The following is a 13541-nucleotide window of genomic DNA, read 5'->3' on the forward strand; positions in this document are numbered from 1 at the left end:
CGCCACCTGTCGTGCCTGCAGCGCCCGGGGCGGAGGCCGAGGTGTCACGTGCGTGCAGGGGTAGAGTGGGGGGGGGGAGAAAGTGACTCACCGCTCGCCGCGGACCAATCTCTGGGTCGGATTGTACGAGCGAGCGTCTCGCGTCGAGGGCGGGCTCAAGGCTGGGCCGGGTCGCGACACGCGGGGATATAGCGGGAGCCGCTTCCTTTTCCACGCGCACTCGCTCGCCGGCTGGCCAGCTGCAGCGGCTCCCAGGGCCGTGAGAAGAAGCGCGCTTTCACTGGCTAAGGTAAGTGAGCGCCTGCCTGGCTGCCTGGCTGCTGGAGAATTGACGCGGCCCCGGCTGCGCTTCTGCTCCCGCGTACCTGGCTGGGCGAGCGCGTAACTGAATTCCGTTCGGCTTCTTCTGAGGAGAATGTCTAGGAAAAGATTGGCACCGTCAGGCGCACTTTCCCCCCGCGACTGGACGAGACAGGCGAGGGGCGCCGGGCTCTAGGAGGCGGCCCTGGGGAATTTCAGCTTTGGGCAGCGCTTGCGGGGACGGAGCAGGAGAACCGGCTCCCTCCTCGATGGCTTTTGTAGAACGACCGGGCAAGGAGCGCTCAGGCGCGGCTGCGGAGGGGCCTCAGCGAGCAGTGGAGGGAGTTTAGCCTGAGGAACCCAAAAGGCAGTGACGGGGATGGAGTTTCCTTCAGCAACAGCGCCAAGCTAGTGAGTTTTGGACTTCAACTCCCATCGCCCGCCGTGAGCATGGCCAGTAATGAGGGGAGTTGTAGCCCAAACCTGTAGTCCAGGTAAGGGCAGAGGTGCGAGCTCTGCCTCGTCTCGCTCTGAACCTAGTGTTACTGCCCTGGACTTAAACAGCTTTTAAAACTAACTTTTTTAAAAAAGTGTGTTAAACTCGGGATCCCTGTGGACGTTTGGCCTAGCACACACACACCTCCCTCGTTTTGTTCTGTCTCTTTTTAACCAAGTGATGGGTTGCATAGGTTTCTTTATTTCGTTTTTATACCGCCCAATAGCCGAAGCTCTCTGGGCGGTTCACACACACACACACACACACACACACACACACACACACACACAGATCTTCAAGTGTGATGGGACACGGCTTGATTCACAGTGGCAGAACATTTTATCTAGCAAGGGGGTGAGAGTTTTTTGGGGGGTGGGGAGAGGGCGTCACGTTTGAATCCTCCTACCTCTCCTTGCCCAGTTAGCCGGTCCAGGGCCACCCTGAGGAATCTGGGGAGCCTGGGAAATGGCATTTTCGGGGTCTCTCTCTCAGTCATTGACATAAACCCCATGGTTGTCGGGAGCCCCCGCTATGTGGAGGCCCGGGGCAAATCCCCCCTCCCCCGTGCAGGCCTGATCTGGTCTATTACATGTGAAGCGCCCCCCTATTGCGCTGCGGCGCACTTCCAAGTTCTGGGGCATAACGGAGAAAAGGAGGCGTCTGCGGCTCCTCGTGGGATCGCTTGAGCCCGCGGGCGTTTGGAGTGGTTGCTGTTGTTGTTGCCTGGACTCGGCTCGAACACATGGGAGCCGCCGTGATCGGATTAAGACGCAGCGGCTCCAGGCCCAGTGAAACGGGACGCAAAGGTGTTCCCGGCCTGACCTACAAAACGGAAGCCGCCTCGGCGCTCCTCCTGCCTGCCTAGGGATTGTTTGCCCACCCATGGAGGCGGGAAGGCAGAATCTACATAGTTTGCTTGCTGGTGGAGCCCTTCTACCTCCTATTGGACTTGCTACACTTGCAAATAGGAAGCCGCCTTTGTCCCTGCTGGCTTTCCTCTTGCCCTCCTTTATTCCCATGAAAAGTGCTGTCCGACTGTGTTCTCGCCTCCCAGAAATTGTTTCGTGAGACAACTGCTCTGAAAGTTGCTTACTTGGTGATTAAAAGAAAAGCGTCTTCTCGCTGACACCTCAGAGATAGCTTGTAGTGTTCTTGTTGCAATGTACCCAGAGGGGCTGGAACTTGTAAAAACAAGTTAGCATCAAGTACGGAAGCACAAGCAATACAACATTGCTTTCTGAATTGTGCAAATTGCTCTTGGTAGTGATGCTATCTGCTGGGAACTGAGTGGTTCGTCTCAGTGACTCCACACCCTGGAAGGGTGTACTGAGAGTTGTGGGGGTTTTGTGCCCTTGACTTATCAAACAGTATTAGGATGAATTTACTTGTTTTTATTATTATTATGAATTTATTTATTTGTATTATTATTTTGGTAAAACTCTCAGTTTGTGACCTCTTCTTACTCCGTCCTTCTTTGAGGTCTACTTAAGAAATCATAAGAACATAAGAAAGGATCAGACTGAGGGTCCATCTAGTCTAGCACTCTATTCACAATGTGGCCAACCAGCTGTCAACCAGGGACCAACAAAGCAGGATGTGGTACAACAGCACCCTCCACCTACGCACCAATTATTGCTCCTTCAAAAAACTCCACACACTGTGTGATTAAAGGGGAGAGAGAACATGCGGTATAACAGTGGCTATAATTCTTAACTACTTAATATTAACTGATATGGATTGACAAGTTGAATTACTAGAGAGGAACGCTCATCAATGGTAACAGGCTTGGAAAAATTCCATTAGCATTTGTTAAGCTGTGTTTGCTGATGAACATTTGACCAACTCTGGACTGAGCTGAATGCTTAGAAGTATGAATCAAATTACTTAACTGCAACAATAAAATGGTCGGCAGAGCCCTGTTTGTCCAGCTGCTGGTTGTTGTTTTTCCATCCTCCTAATGCCTGACTTTTTCAAAGCCCAACCTGGGTGTTTCTTGACCTATTACCATTTTTTGTATACTTCTAATCTTACTTTGAAAATAGCTGATCTCACCCTGCCCCCTGCCAAAGGATGGAGATCCAGTGTGTTCTGTCGATCTGTAAAAGCTAGCTTCAAATTCAGCCATGAACTTATTGGTTGCCCCGGGGCAGGTCTCTCCATCATGGGATTATTATTTTTGCTGTTCTTATCTCATGGAGAGGCTGTCAGGATATATGATGCTGAATAGTTACAAGACTAAGGGATGACTAATTACACACCAATAAGGCTACGTTTGCTTTGGGGAACTGCAGCCCAGTTCAAGTTATCTGTGAATGCCAGTATTGCACCTATATATTTCAAACACCTGTTTGTTGCATTCATGTGTTGTTACATGTTCTGATGAACACTGAAACATGAAATGTGTGAAAAGTGCCTAAGTGGTATGGGAAAGAGGCAGTCTAATGGGTTCTGGGACACATAGGGTCTGGCAAATTGCTATATTTTGGATTGGGAAGTTATTCTCCCCACTCCAGGGTAAGATAATTTGAAACATAGGGGATTACTGGTATTGCAGAAGCTTGATTTGCTCATGTTATCTGGTAGCTATTCTGTAGGCACCTTCTGTGTGGTGTACAATTGATTGATTGATTGATCTGCAGCAAGTTGAGAGATCTATAATTTAGTTTGTCTTTTCTGAACCTTATTTAATTAAATCTGGTTCAGGAAGGGAGGAGCATGAATGACACAGCTATAAATTATGTCATAGGGCTAGAAGTGATAGGTTTGGCATGCTTCTCTGTCACATCTTTAGCAACTTTATTTATTTATTATTTATGTATTTATTACATTTCTATACCGCCCAATAGCTGGAGCTCTCTGGGCGGTTCACAAAAACTTTACATAGATTAGCTGCTGTTCCTCCCACTGACAATTTTTGTCTTTGATATGGCAGGCAGATATCTAACAGGTTTAGCCTGTGTTACCATATGTGATCCTCTAGAGACATGTACAAACTTGCAGTTGTTTTCAAGTACACATTCGTTAAGGAGCCTTTTAACTTCGGCAATAGGGTGTCTCTCCAGGGTGGTGTGCTCAATGGGTGGTGTGCAGGCCAATCCTGATACATGGCCACAGTAACCAAAGGGGATGAGGGAAGGAGGTTACCTAGGCTGAAATACAAGCTCTTAACTTCTAGTGCCTTGTGTGCAACTTCTTCTATCTCTTCTTCCAAATATTTATTATTAATGGTTGGAAGGACAGCTTATACTATGTATCAAGCCAATTTATTTGACCAGTCCTGTCTTAGTCTCCTTGATCACAATCGGCATCAAGAAGAGATATGAGAGTTGCTCAAGTAAGGGCCATGCCTGAAATTCTTGCAACTAGATGACCAGGGGAAGGCTTATGCTCCAACAAAATACTGTCCCAAACTAGGCTAAATTACACAAACACACCATCGAAAGAAGGGCGCAGTGTAGGAAACTACAATTTCTACAAACATCTCCTGAAAAAAGGATAGAATTACAAAGGCCCTTTCTACACCTAAGGATTATCCCAGGAAAATGGAGGGATTGTCCCTGCCTGCTCCCGGGATCCCCTGTGTGTCATTTGCATGCACAGGGATGATCCTGGGATGATCCCTGGAAAAAAGGCAGGTGTCAAAATGGCCAAAGATACCTCTTCTTGGGTTTGAATAACCTGTTCCTAAAGCTGAAGTTTGGGGCATGTTGAAACTTCTAAGTCTCAGCAGGTGAAGGAAAAACAGGTTTGTCTATAAAGAGGTTGCAGTGGTTCTTCACCTGTGTTGAGGTGAGAAGCTGTGTTCTCTCTTCTGAGTCTAGGCAAAAAGTGGTGGAGGTGTGACAGAACAATGGTGTCTCCTGCCCTCTCAGCAGTTCTCTCTGGGCTTTTCCACAGGACTCCGGATTTTTTCAAGCTCAGAAAATTAGATGGAACTCCTGCTGATAGTGGGTGGGCCAGGAGATCAATGTAGGACTGATCTAGTTAATTGGCACCAGTGGTTTCAGCCAAAGGGAGCCTGCCTATGGTGACTAGGCTCTGGGTAATTTCAGCAGCATGGAACCGTTCTGGTGAATCACCACACTGAAAGCTCAGAACTTGTGAGTTTTATACTTTTTCTTTATACCTTAACAAAAGTTTCAAACTTGCAGATTGGTGTCATTTCTGACAAAACAAAACGCAAAGAAGTTGCAGAAGGATAGCCATTCCAAGCTAGTATAATACCTTCAGGAGGACGACTCTTAACTAAAGCCATCGCATAGAACCATCTGTTCAAGCCCTACCTCTTCATGTAGGTTTTCTCTGAAGAGTGACCTAGTTAGTATGATTATAATCAAACAGGAATTATTTTATTGTGCTTTTATTATATTTTTATTCTTTCTGTTAACTACTTTGAGAGGTTCACTAGTGTATAAATCAGTGTAATAAATAAATATTCAGTAAATACACCGGAAAAAGGTGATTTGGGGATTGGCAGCAGCACTGAGAAATTTCTAATCTTACACCTGAGTATTGATTTAATCATGCTTTGAGAGATCTCTTGGGGGCTGGCAAATGCACACATCATCATATTAGCATTTTCTCATCTGAAAATAATAAATGTTCTATATAAATGTGTTTAAATAAAGTAACACAAATTAGCTGTCTTCAGAAGCATAGCTAAATGGGTACAGTCTGAAGACAACCTGATACAGCAGCTAAGGTGAAGGAAAGGAGGACCGAACCTGCTAAGGGGCTGGATGGAGGACAGACTGAGCACCAATGTACTACTCCTTATTTTAAATGTAAAGTGCTGGAGATTCACTAGGTTTAGAGCAACTGCACGTGGGGGAAGGGTCTGTACTCTGGACTGGAACCACATGGAGAGAGGCTTAAATCTTCATCCGCATGCCATTTTTCTGCTGGAAATCCCACTCCCAAGCTGCTCATAAGAGCTTTGGTGGCACTTCCAATGGAAAAATGGCAGGAGCAAAGGGTCATGTTCTTTTCTCTCCACATCCCCCCCCCCGCTACAGTCTTGATCCAGTTCTTGCTTCCACAAGCTGCTTTTGTTATGTAAAAATAAAATAAAACATTGAGCATTCACATGATGAGATGGAACAGCACTCTTAAATTTAATGCAGAGTTTGCACCCTCAGAGACACCTGTGTATAGTGCCTTGTGTTCCATCATGGAATAAAGCTAAGATCCAAATGCAGGAAGAACAAGCTGGTATTATTGTCATGTGCCAGCTCATCTCAGTCATTCACCTCGATTGTGAATTTAGAGGGAATGTGTCTTGTTGTCTTTGGGGTTGCAACTGTGGAGTCAAAGGGAAGATGAAAAGTAGTATGTACATCTGACTTTATTCCTTCATTGAGAACATCAACTTGTCACCTAAATAGTGCAAATCTGGTGCATTTTTAGAAAGAAAAGAGGCCTACAACTCCCAGTATTCCCATGCTGGCTGGGGCATGGTGTGAGTTACAGGACTTTTTTTCTGTCTAACCATGTATAGGGTGCAATCCTATGCATGTTTAAATAGAAAAAAGTTCTACAACTCCAAGCATTCCTCAGCCAACACTACTTAGAGACTCTTTTTAGTCCGTGTCTCACTTGGGCGTAAATCTTATTGAAATAAGTGGGGCTTACTTCTGAGTAAACAGGCATGTGGAAACAATGCAAAGAATTACAGTGAGTATTGCAATTACCTTTTCTATATCATAGAAAATGATGTAAATTTGTGGTCTGATGGCATTCCAGTTTTAAGGCTACAAACATACATAACACATCTGGGAGTCAGCCCTAATGAACTCAGCTGCAGGGCTTAATTCTGAGTAAATATGCATATGATTTGAATATCAAAACTAAGCAGGTCTGTGTCATATCTGCATTGACTTTACATTCACTGGATTTCCCAGCATCTCTAGTTCATGGTATAGTAAGACTTCTGTCTGGGGAACTGGAATTCAGTTAACCTTGGAGCACTGGTGACAATACTGGGCTAAATGGACCACCAGGCTGTAATAAGATAGACAGTCTCCAGTGGATGGAGACCATCCTGCCTTGGGATTGGGTGGATGTGGTAGTATTTATGACATTTATATCCCATCTTCCTTCCACTGTGGAACTCAAGTTGAATCCATGTGATTCCCAGGTGGACTCTCCGCAAGCAATAAGCAGGCCCAGACCTACTTAGCTTCACTGCCTCATTTACCTTCAGACCATCTCTTGGCACCACAAGGAGGGGAGGTTGGATATCTTTATAGTCCTTCCCAGTCCTACAATTTGTAGCATGCGGCAAGCTTAGGTTTTCTGAACAACAATCAGTTAAGTTATGTGCTTTCATCCTTGTTCTTTGGGACACAGAATGCTTGGATAACTTCAATTACAAATGGGGATGTACACTCCTCCGTTCAGTTTAGAACAAGGACTTTTTTTCCTAGTTGCAATTGCAAGTGTAGGCTCAGTATTCAGCTGAGTCTATAGAATCATAGAATCATAGAATAGCAGAGTTGGAAGGGGCTTACAAGGCCATCGAGTCCAACCCCCTGCTCAATGCAGGAATCCACCCTAAAGCATCCCTGACAGATGGTTGTCCAGCTTCCTCTTGAATGCCTCTAGTGTGGGAGAGCCCACAATCTCCCAGGTAACTGATTTCATTGTCATACTGCTCTAACAGTCAGGAAGTTTTTCCTGACTATGATGAAGGCACTGCAGAGGAGCTCCCCTCCTTTTGTGTTAATCCAGTTTGAGTCAACTGGAGGTGGCCTTTTCACATTATCATAGCAGCCCAGAAAGGGCTGACGCTTTGTGGCTTCTTTGTCACTAGAGCAGGGGTCCCCAGTACATTGCCCACAGCCGCCATGGCACCCATGGTGACCACTAAGGGCACCCATGAAGGTCTCCGTTTCCGGTCCTATACAATTTTTTCAAAATAAAAACCTTGGAAAATGTCTTCTTTTCTCCCTTTCTAGCCACACTATTTCTATGCCCTCCCACTCTTTATCTCACTGTTGGTCTTAGTCTTTCTCCACCTCTTTGCCTTCCTGTTTCCCCCTCCCTCCCAGCACATAGCTTTGTTATTTCTTTCTCCACCTTGCTGTTCCTCACCCTTGCCAGACTTGCTTTTTCTCTCCACTCTACCACTTTGCCTTGCTATGTCTTTCTCCTTCCCAGACTTTGGCCTCACTATTTCTCTCCCCACCACACACTTCTTTAGTTCACTTTTGACTAGCCAAGCCCTCACAGCAGCCATTATGTGACTAGCCACATACTCCGTGGGAGCCATTTTGTGGTGGTGCCCTCAGCAGTTTCTCAAATTCTCAGATTTACACATGGGTCCAAAAAGGTAGGGGCCCCTGCACAAGAGGAATGTGGTTTCCAGGCCTTGTTTCGTTGTATAATGTGGCCACTGGCCTATATGTAGCTAAATGAGTAACTCAGGCTGCAATCCTATACACATTTACCTGGGAGTAACTCCCATTGAACTTAATGAGATATACTAAAACAATAATCTTCTGCAAGAGAGCTCCTTTGCAAGGTTGTTATATTAAGCTCTGCAAGACCTGAGCTGCTAGGTCAAAACAGAAATCTTTGAAATCCCTATCACATATAAGGCGAATTTGCAGATAATGGATCATTTAGCTTTACGTGTATAAGTAAAAATGTGCCTGTGCAAAAATAAACTGGTTACGTTGTTACCCTACAAAGCCCTAAACAACTTGGGACCAGGATACCTAGCAGACCACTTTCCCTTATTTACACCCGGACGACAACTACAATCCTCAGAGAAGGCCCTACTGGCCAGCCCAAGATGAACGGAAGAACCTCGGCGGCGGGCCTTCTCTGTGGTGGCCCCCACCCTCTGCAGGACCCTCCCTTGTGCGGTTCGGGAGGCGGAAAACATAATATCTTTTAAACGCCTCCTGAAGACATACTTTTTTACACAGGCTTTCCCTGGTTTTTAATGTAGCTGGTTTTATATTGCCTTTTTAACTTTTAATGTTTAAATTTATACTTGTTATATTTTATGGTTTTTAATTGTGCACTGCCCAGAGAGCTTTGGCTGATGGGCAGAAAAAAAATGTAATAAAATAAATAAATAAATAACACCTTCTTGGTTAAATTGATTGCTTTTGGGGGAAAAGGTCACTATCATCAAAAGATGCCATAAATCCACGTTTTTGTTACAAGGTATAGCAAAAAGCATACATGTGTGTAAAACAGCCTTATACATGTCTGTTTTGTCATATGTGCAACTCTTAAGGAACTGAAATTGGCAACATACTATATGTAATCATAGTAAAATACAGATTTGCAAATTTCCACAGAGTGGTATGCAGGCCTTCGGTGTCCATCTGTGTAATAAAAAAGATGACATGGCTGCTTAGAGCACTCTTTCTTGGGTGTCTTGCAAATCTCCCTGTAGAAGATACTATTTTCAAACTTGTGTGTGTGTGTGTGTGTGTGTGCTAGGGAATATTTTCATATTTGAAAGCTCTTTGTAATGGTACAAAGCAGGAAAATTGCTTTCTCTCCCTCCCTCCGTCCCTCTCCTTAAAATCAATGCTTAGCTTTCCTAGTGGCTTAAGTGTAAGACCAGTTGAATGATATGGCCACATTATTGAATGGGGTGTGTAGCTTTTCCTCACTGGAGGCTGGACAGCCCCATCTGTTGGGAATACACTAGCTCTAGATCTCCTGGACTGAATGTGGAGTTCGACTAATTGGCTTATCAGCCCCACTCTGATTCTATTATGGTAATAGGAACAAATGGAGTTAATATAGGTGAGCAATGCTTTTTTTTTTTTTGTATTTGCACATATTTTTAGCATCTAAAGTGATGACTTGCAGATCCCTCATATGGGAGATGAGCAGGTACTAACTTTGGATGCCCACATTATGCATACATACAGAAAGCAGAACTAATTGTGCTTCTTTCCTGGGATGCTCTCCTAGCACCAGCTTGGTCATATTTTTGTCACCAGTCAAAGAGGTTTCCCATTTCCTGGGAATTTGGGTAGTGTAATGCATTGATGGTGATGATAGTTGTTCATTCTTGTGCTGTATGGGGGATGCTTTTTGTCCTCTAGATGATGTTTTAAGGTGGATACTTCTGTAAATTTGTAAGGGTTTTAGTTTTAATGAATGTTATTCTATATTGTATTTGGTCTGTGCAAGGGTTTTTGTTTTCATTATTTCTTTGTAAATGGCTTCAGAACACCTTTCAATTGTTGAAGTGATGCAGAAATGTAAAACTATCAGTCTTAATACCTATAAAGTAGGGTTCTAGAACCTTAGGGCCCAGGAGCCAAAACGGAACCTCCTGAGGTCCCAATGCTCCCCTCCAGGATTCCCCAGATAAGCTACTTCCCCTTCTGCTGGCCCCACTCTCTTTCCCCTGACCACCGATTGTTCTGTGGCTTCCTGGCTTTATGCAGTACACTTACTGTGTATAGTCCTCCTAAAAAAAGATATTGTAGAGCTGGGAAAAGTGTAGAAAAGGAAAACTAAAATGATCAAGTGGCTGGAGCATCTCCCCTGTGAAGGAAAGTTACAACAGCTAGGATTGTTTAGTTTGGAAAAAAAAGATATGGGTAAGGGGAGACATGACAGAGGTGTACAAAATTATGTGTGGTTTGGAGAATGTGCATGGGGAGACATTTTTCTCCTTCTCCCATAATACTAGAACCTGGACTCATCCCATTTAGCTGATTTGTGGGATATCCAGAACAGATAAAAGCAAGTACTTATTCATACAGTGCATAGTTAAATTGTGGAATTCACTACCAAAAGATGTAGTGATAGTCACCAACTTAGATGGCTTTAAAAGAGGGTTGGATAAATTCCTGGATGAGAAGGCTATCAATGGCTACTAGTGCTGATGGCTATATGCTACCTCCAGTACCAGAAGCAATAAGACTACGTACACCAGCTGCTGAAGAACGTGGGTGGGAGGGTGCTGTTGCACCATGTCCGGCTGGTTGGCCAGTATGCAAACAGAGAGCTGGACTAGGTGGACCCTTGGTCTGATCCAGCATGGCTCTTCTTATGTTCTCCATTCTAAAACATTGAAATGCCTCTCCTAAGGTTTAGCTATTGGCAGCAAGAGCTTTAAACTATGCTGGTAATTTGTCCTTTGTCCTTTTGCCTTTAGCTGTCCCACCCACCACTGGAATGTGATCCCTGAGAGTTCCCCAAAATGGAATTCGACCCTCAGGGATTGAATTTCTCAGGAAGGTTTCAGATAATATGTATAAAAAGGTTCCCCCCCCCCAGGTATTGGAGTGGTTCTGCCTTAGATGTAGCCTAGCCTTCTACATATTTTGCAGGTGTTCCTAATAGTGGGCATGTGAAACATGGGGACCAGGCTAGTCTTTAGAAGCAAAAGAGTTACTTGAAAAATGTTGAAGTGTTAGACCAAAAGCTCACATTTAGTTTGCTGTCCTGTCTCTTGTTTTGTTCTCCCCCCGCCACCCCTCCCAGCCCCATGAATACATGTTTAAACAGGGAGGAAAAATTACTTCATGCTTACCTCTCCCTTACGCATTCGGTGTGTAGGCATAGTAGGATACCTTGCCCTGCTTCTTCTTAGACAAAATTGTGCATGACTGTAGCTTTTAAAACACCTCAGGGAAGTAGAGATCAAAGTTGTAGCTGGTGATAAAAGTAGATTACTGGAACTGTGGATAACCCTTTTTAATCTATTAAAAACAACAAAATGCTGTGACTTGTATTTCCTTTGCTGTTCTCATTCTGCTTCTGGTATAGGAAAGAGTACTAAGCGAAGCAGGATGCCAAGTGCCCTGCAATACGTTCTGTCTTCAGAGTTTTAACAAGGCATTACCCATGCACTATTTAGCATGCAATCCTATGCATGTTTAGATAGAAAAAAATCTTATTAACTCCCAGCATTCCCCAGCCAGCACTGCTGGGATCTGTAGGACTATCTGCATAGGATTGCACCTTTAAAGACTGTCTTTCCTCTTTAACTTCTGATAACTTTTCATTCTGGAGAAGGCTGTTATACTTGGAATGTCATATTCTCAAGCCAATTCCCTGTTTTTCCAGAGTTTGCACAGAACTGAAGGTTCTTCTTCGTGGTCTCTGTGCATCACACAAAATGGGCTCTGCACCTGCGCGGAGTCTCGATCGGGAAAAAAACTTCTATAGCTGAGGCGTTTTTGGCGGGAACCCCTCCCCCATGCGCTGATTGCGCATGCGCAAGCTGAGGGGTTCCCGCCCTGAAGCTCAGTTCTCTTTCGACCGCCATTGTGGTGACCTCGTTGGGAAAATTCTCTGTAGAAATAAATTGTAAGAGGCATTTTATTCTTCTCTTCTTCTTTCTATCCTTCTCATATTTCTACTTTATTATTATTCTTGTTATTTTACAATTTTTTCTTTTCCTATTTTTCGCGAAAAGCGAAAATGCCCGAAAGGGCGCATGGCCCTCAAGTCCCTGTTCAGGAAGTGTACCAAGTGTGGAAGTAAACTTCCCCCCTCAGACGGACACTCCTTGTGCCTTTTGTGTTTGGGTAAAGCCCATATTGTCGAGACCTGTCGTTTTTGCCAAGCTTTTTCCAAGCAAACACGACGACACAGGTCAGATAGGCTAAAAGCCCTCCTTTGGAGCAAAGCCTTACAATCAGTCGAAAAACCCTCGACATCGACTTCCAGCACTATGGAGCCTGTTGAAACTTCCCCAAAATCTCCTTTATTGGCTCAGGAACAGGAACAGCCGGAGATACCTGTGACGCCTGGGAGAAGTGTTATGCTTTCTATTGCCAAACGATTAGCAAAGAAAGCAAAAAAGGCAAAGCATACTGCCTCAAATCCGGAGGAGCGCAGAAAAAAGAGAAATAAAAAATCTCTTAAAAAGAGTGTGCCGAACCCTACTCGGCCGTCTTCTCCTCCTCCGATGACTAATATACCGATGTCGACGGTTGATACCGTACAATCTCCCTCGACATCGAGGAATGATCCTTTGCCGCAGACTTCGGCGGCCGAGCCTTCTGCATCGATGCCGATACCGGCACAGCCTCTACCACCGCCACCGCCACTATTGCTGTCGCCTATACCGTCACTAAGGCCACAGTCAGCACACGGCCCGAGGCTAACATCAACGTCTGAAGGGGAAATAAGAGACGTATCTCCAGCCCCTATACCGCCTGGACAGGCGCGACCTGAGGACAGACGTTATAGACACAACTCCCCAGACTCCATGTTCTCGGGTCACTCAGGGAGAGGTCATTACTATTATGATAGACCACCACCATCAAGACACAGGTCCCATTCACCACACCATGAGAGATGGGAACGGGATCCTTTCAGAGATCAATACTTCAGCAGAGACATGTATTATCAAAGACCTTATGAGGGACAATGGGGCTATTCTCCCCACACCTATTACCCCCGGCAGCCGTATTATGGGGGGCATCCACAAGCTGAACTAGTAGCTGCACCTGCCACTACAATGCCGAATCCTCAATCTAGCCTGGTCGATGCCAGCACACAACCAATGCAACCGCCTGCAACGCTACTTCCCAGTATGCAGACATCGCAACAACAACAACCACCCATTCATATGCCGGCTCCGAGAGTGGATTCTCCATCGTCACCCCACGACGACTATGAGTCTGATTCGTCATCTTCGTCCTCGGCACGACCATCCATTGCATCCCCAGATATAGAGGTAGCTCCACAAGGGGGCATCTCTCCATCAGAGGACCTGGGCCATTTTTCGGACCAAATTATTAGAATGGCT

The 13541-nt window shown here is 45.1% G+C and overlaps 1 protein-coding gene across 1 annotated transcript in view; it reads left to right on the plus strand.

Annotated features, from left to right (window-relative positions):
- Positions 1-207: 207 nt before the first annotated feature.
- The window catches only part of ELOVL7 (ELOVL fatty acid elongase 7), a 59449-nt gene continuing 46115 nt past the window's right edge, over positions 208-13541 (plus strand). Inside the window, exon 1 of the mRNA XM_063128051.1 lies at positions 208-289. The gene's annotated coding sequence lies outside the window, so the exon portion shown is untranslated. The remainder of the gene's footprint in view (positions 290-13541) is intronic.

This window comes from Elgaria multicarinata, chromosome 6 (genome assembly GCF_023053635.1).
Source record: "Elgaria multicarinata webbii isolate HBS135686 ecotype San Diego chromosome 6, rElgMul1.1.pri, whole genome shotgun sequence".
Taxonomy (NCBI): Eukaryota; Metazoa; Chordata; class Lepidosauria; order Squamata; family Anguidae; genus Elgaria; species Elgaria multicarinata.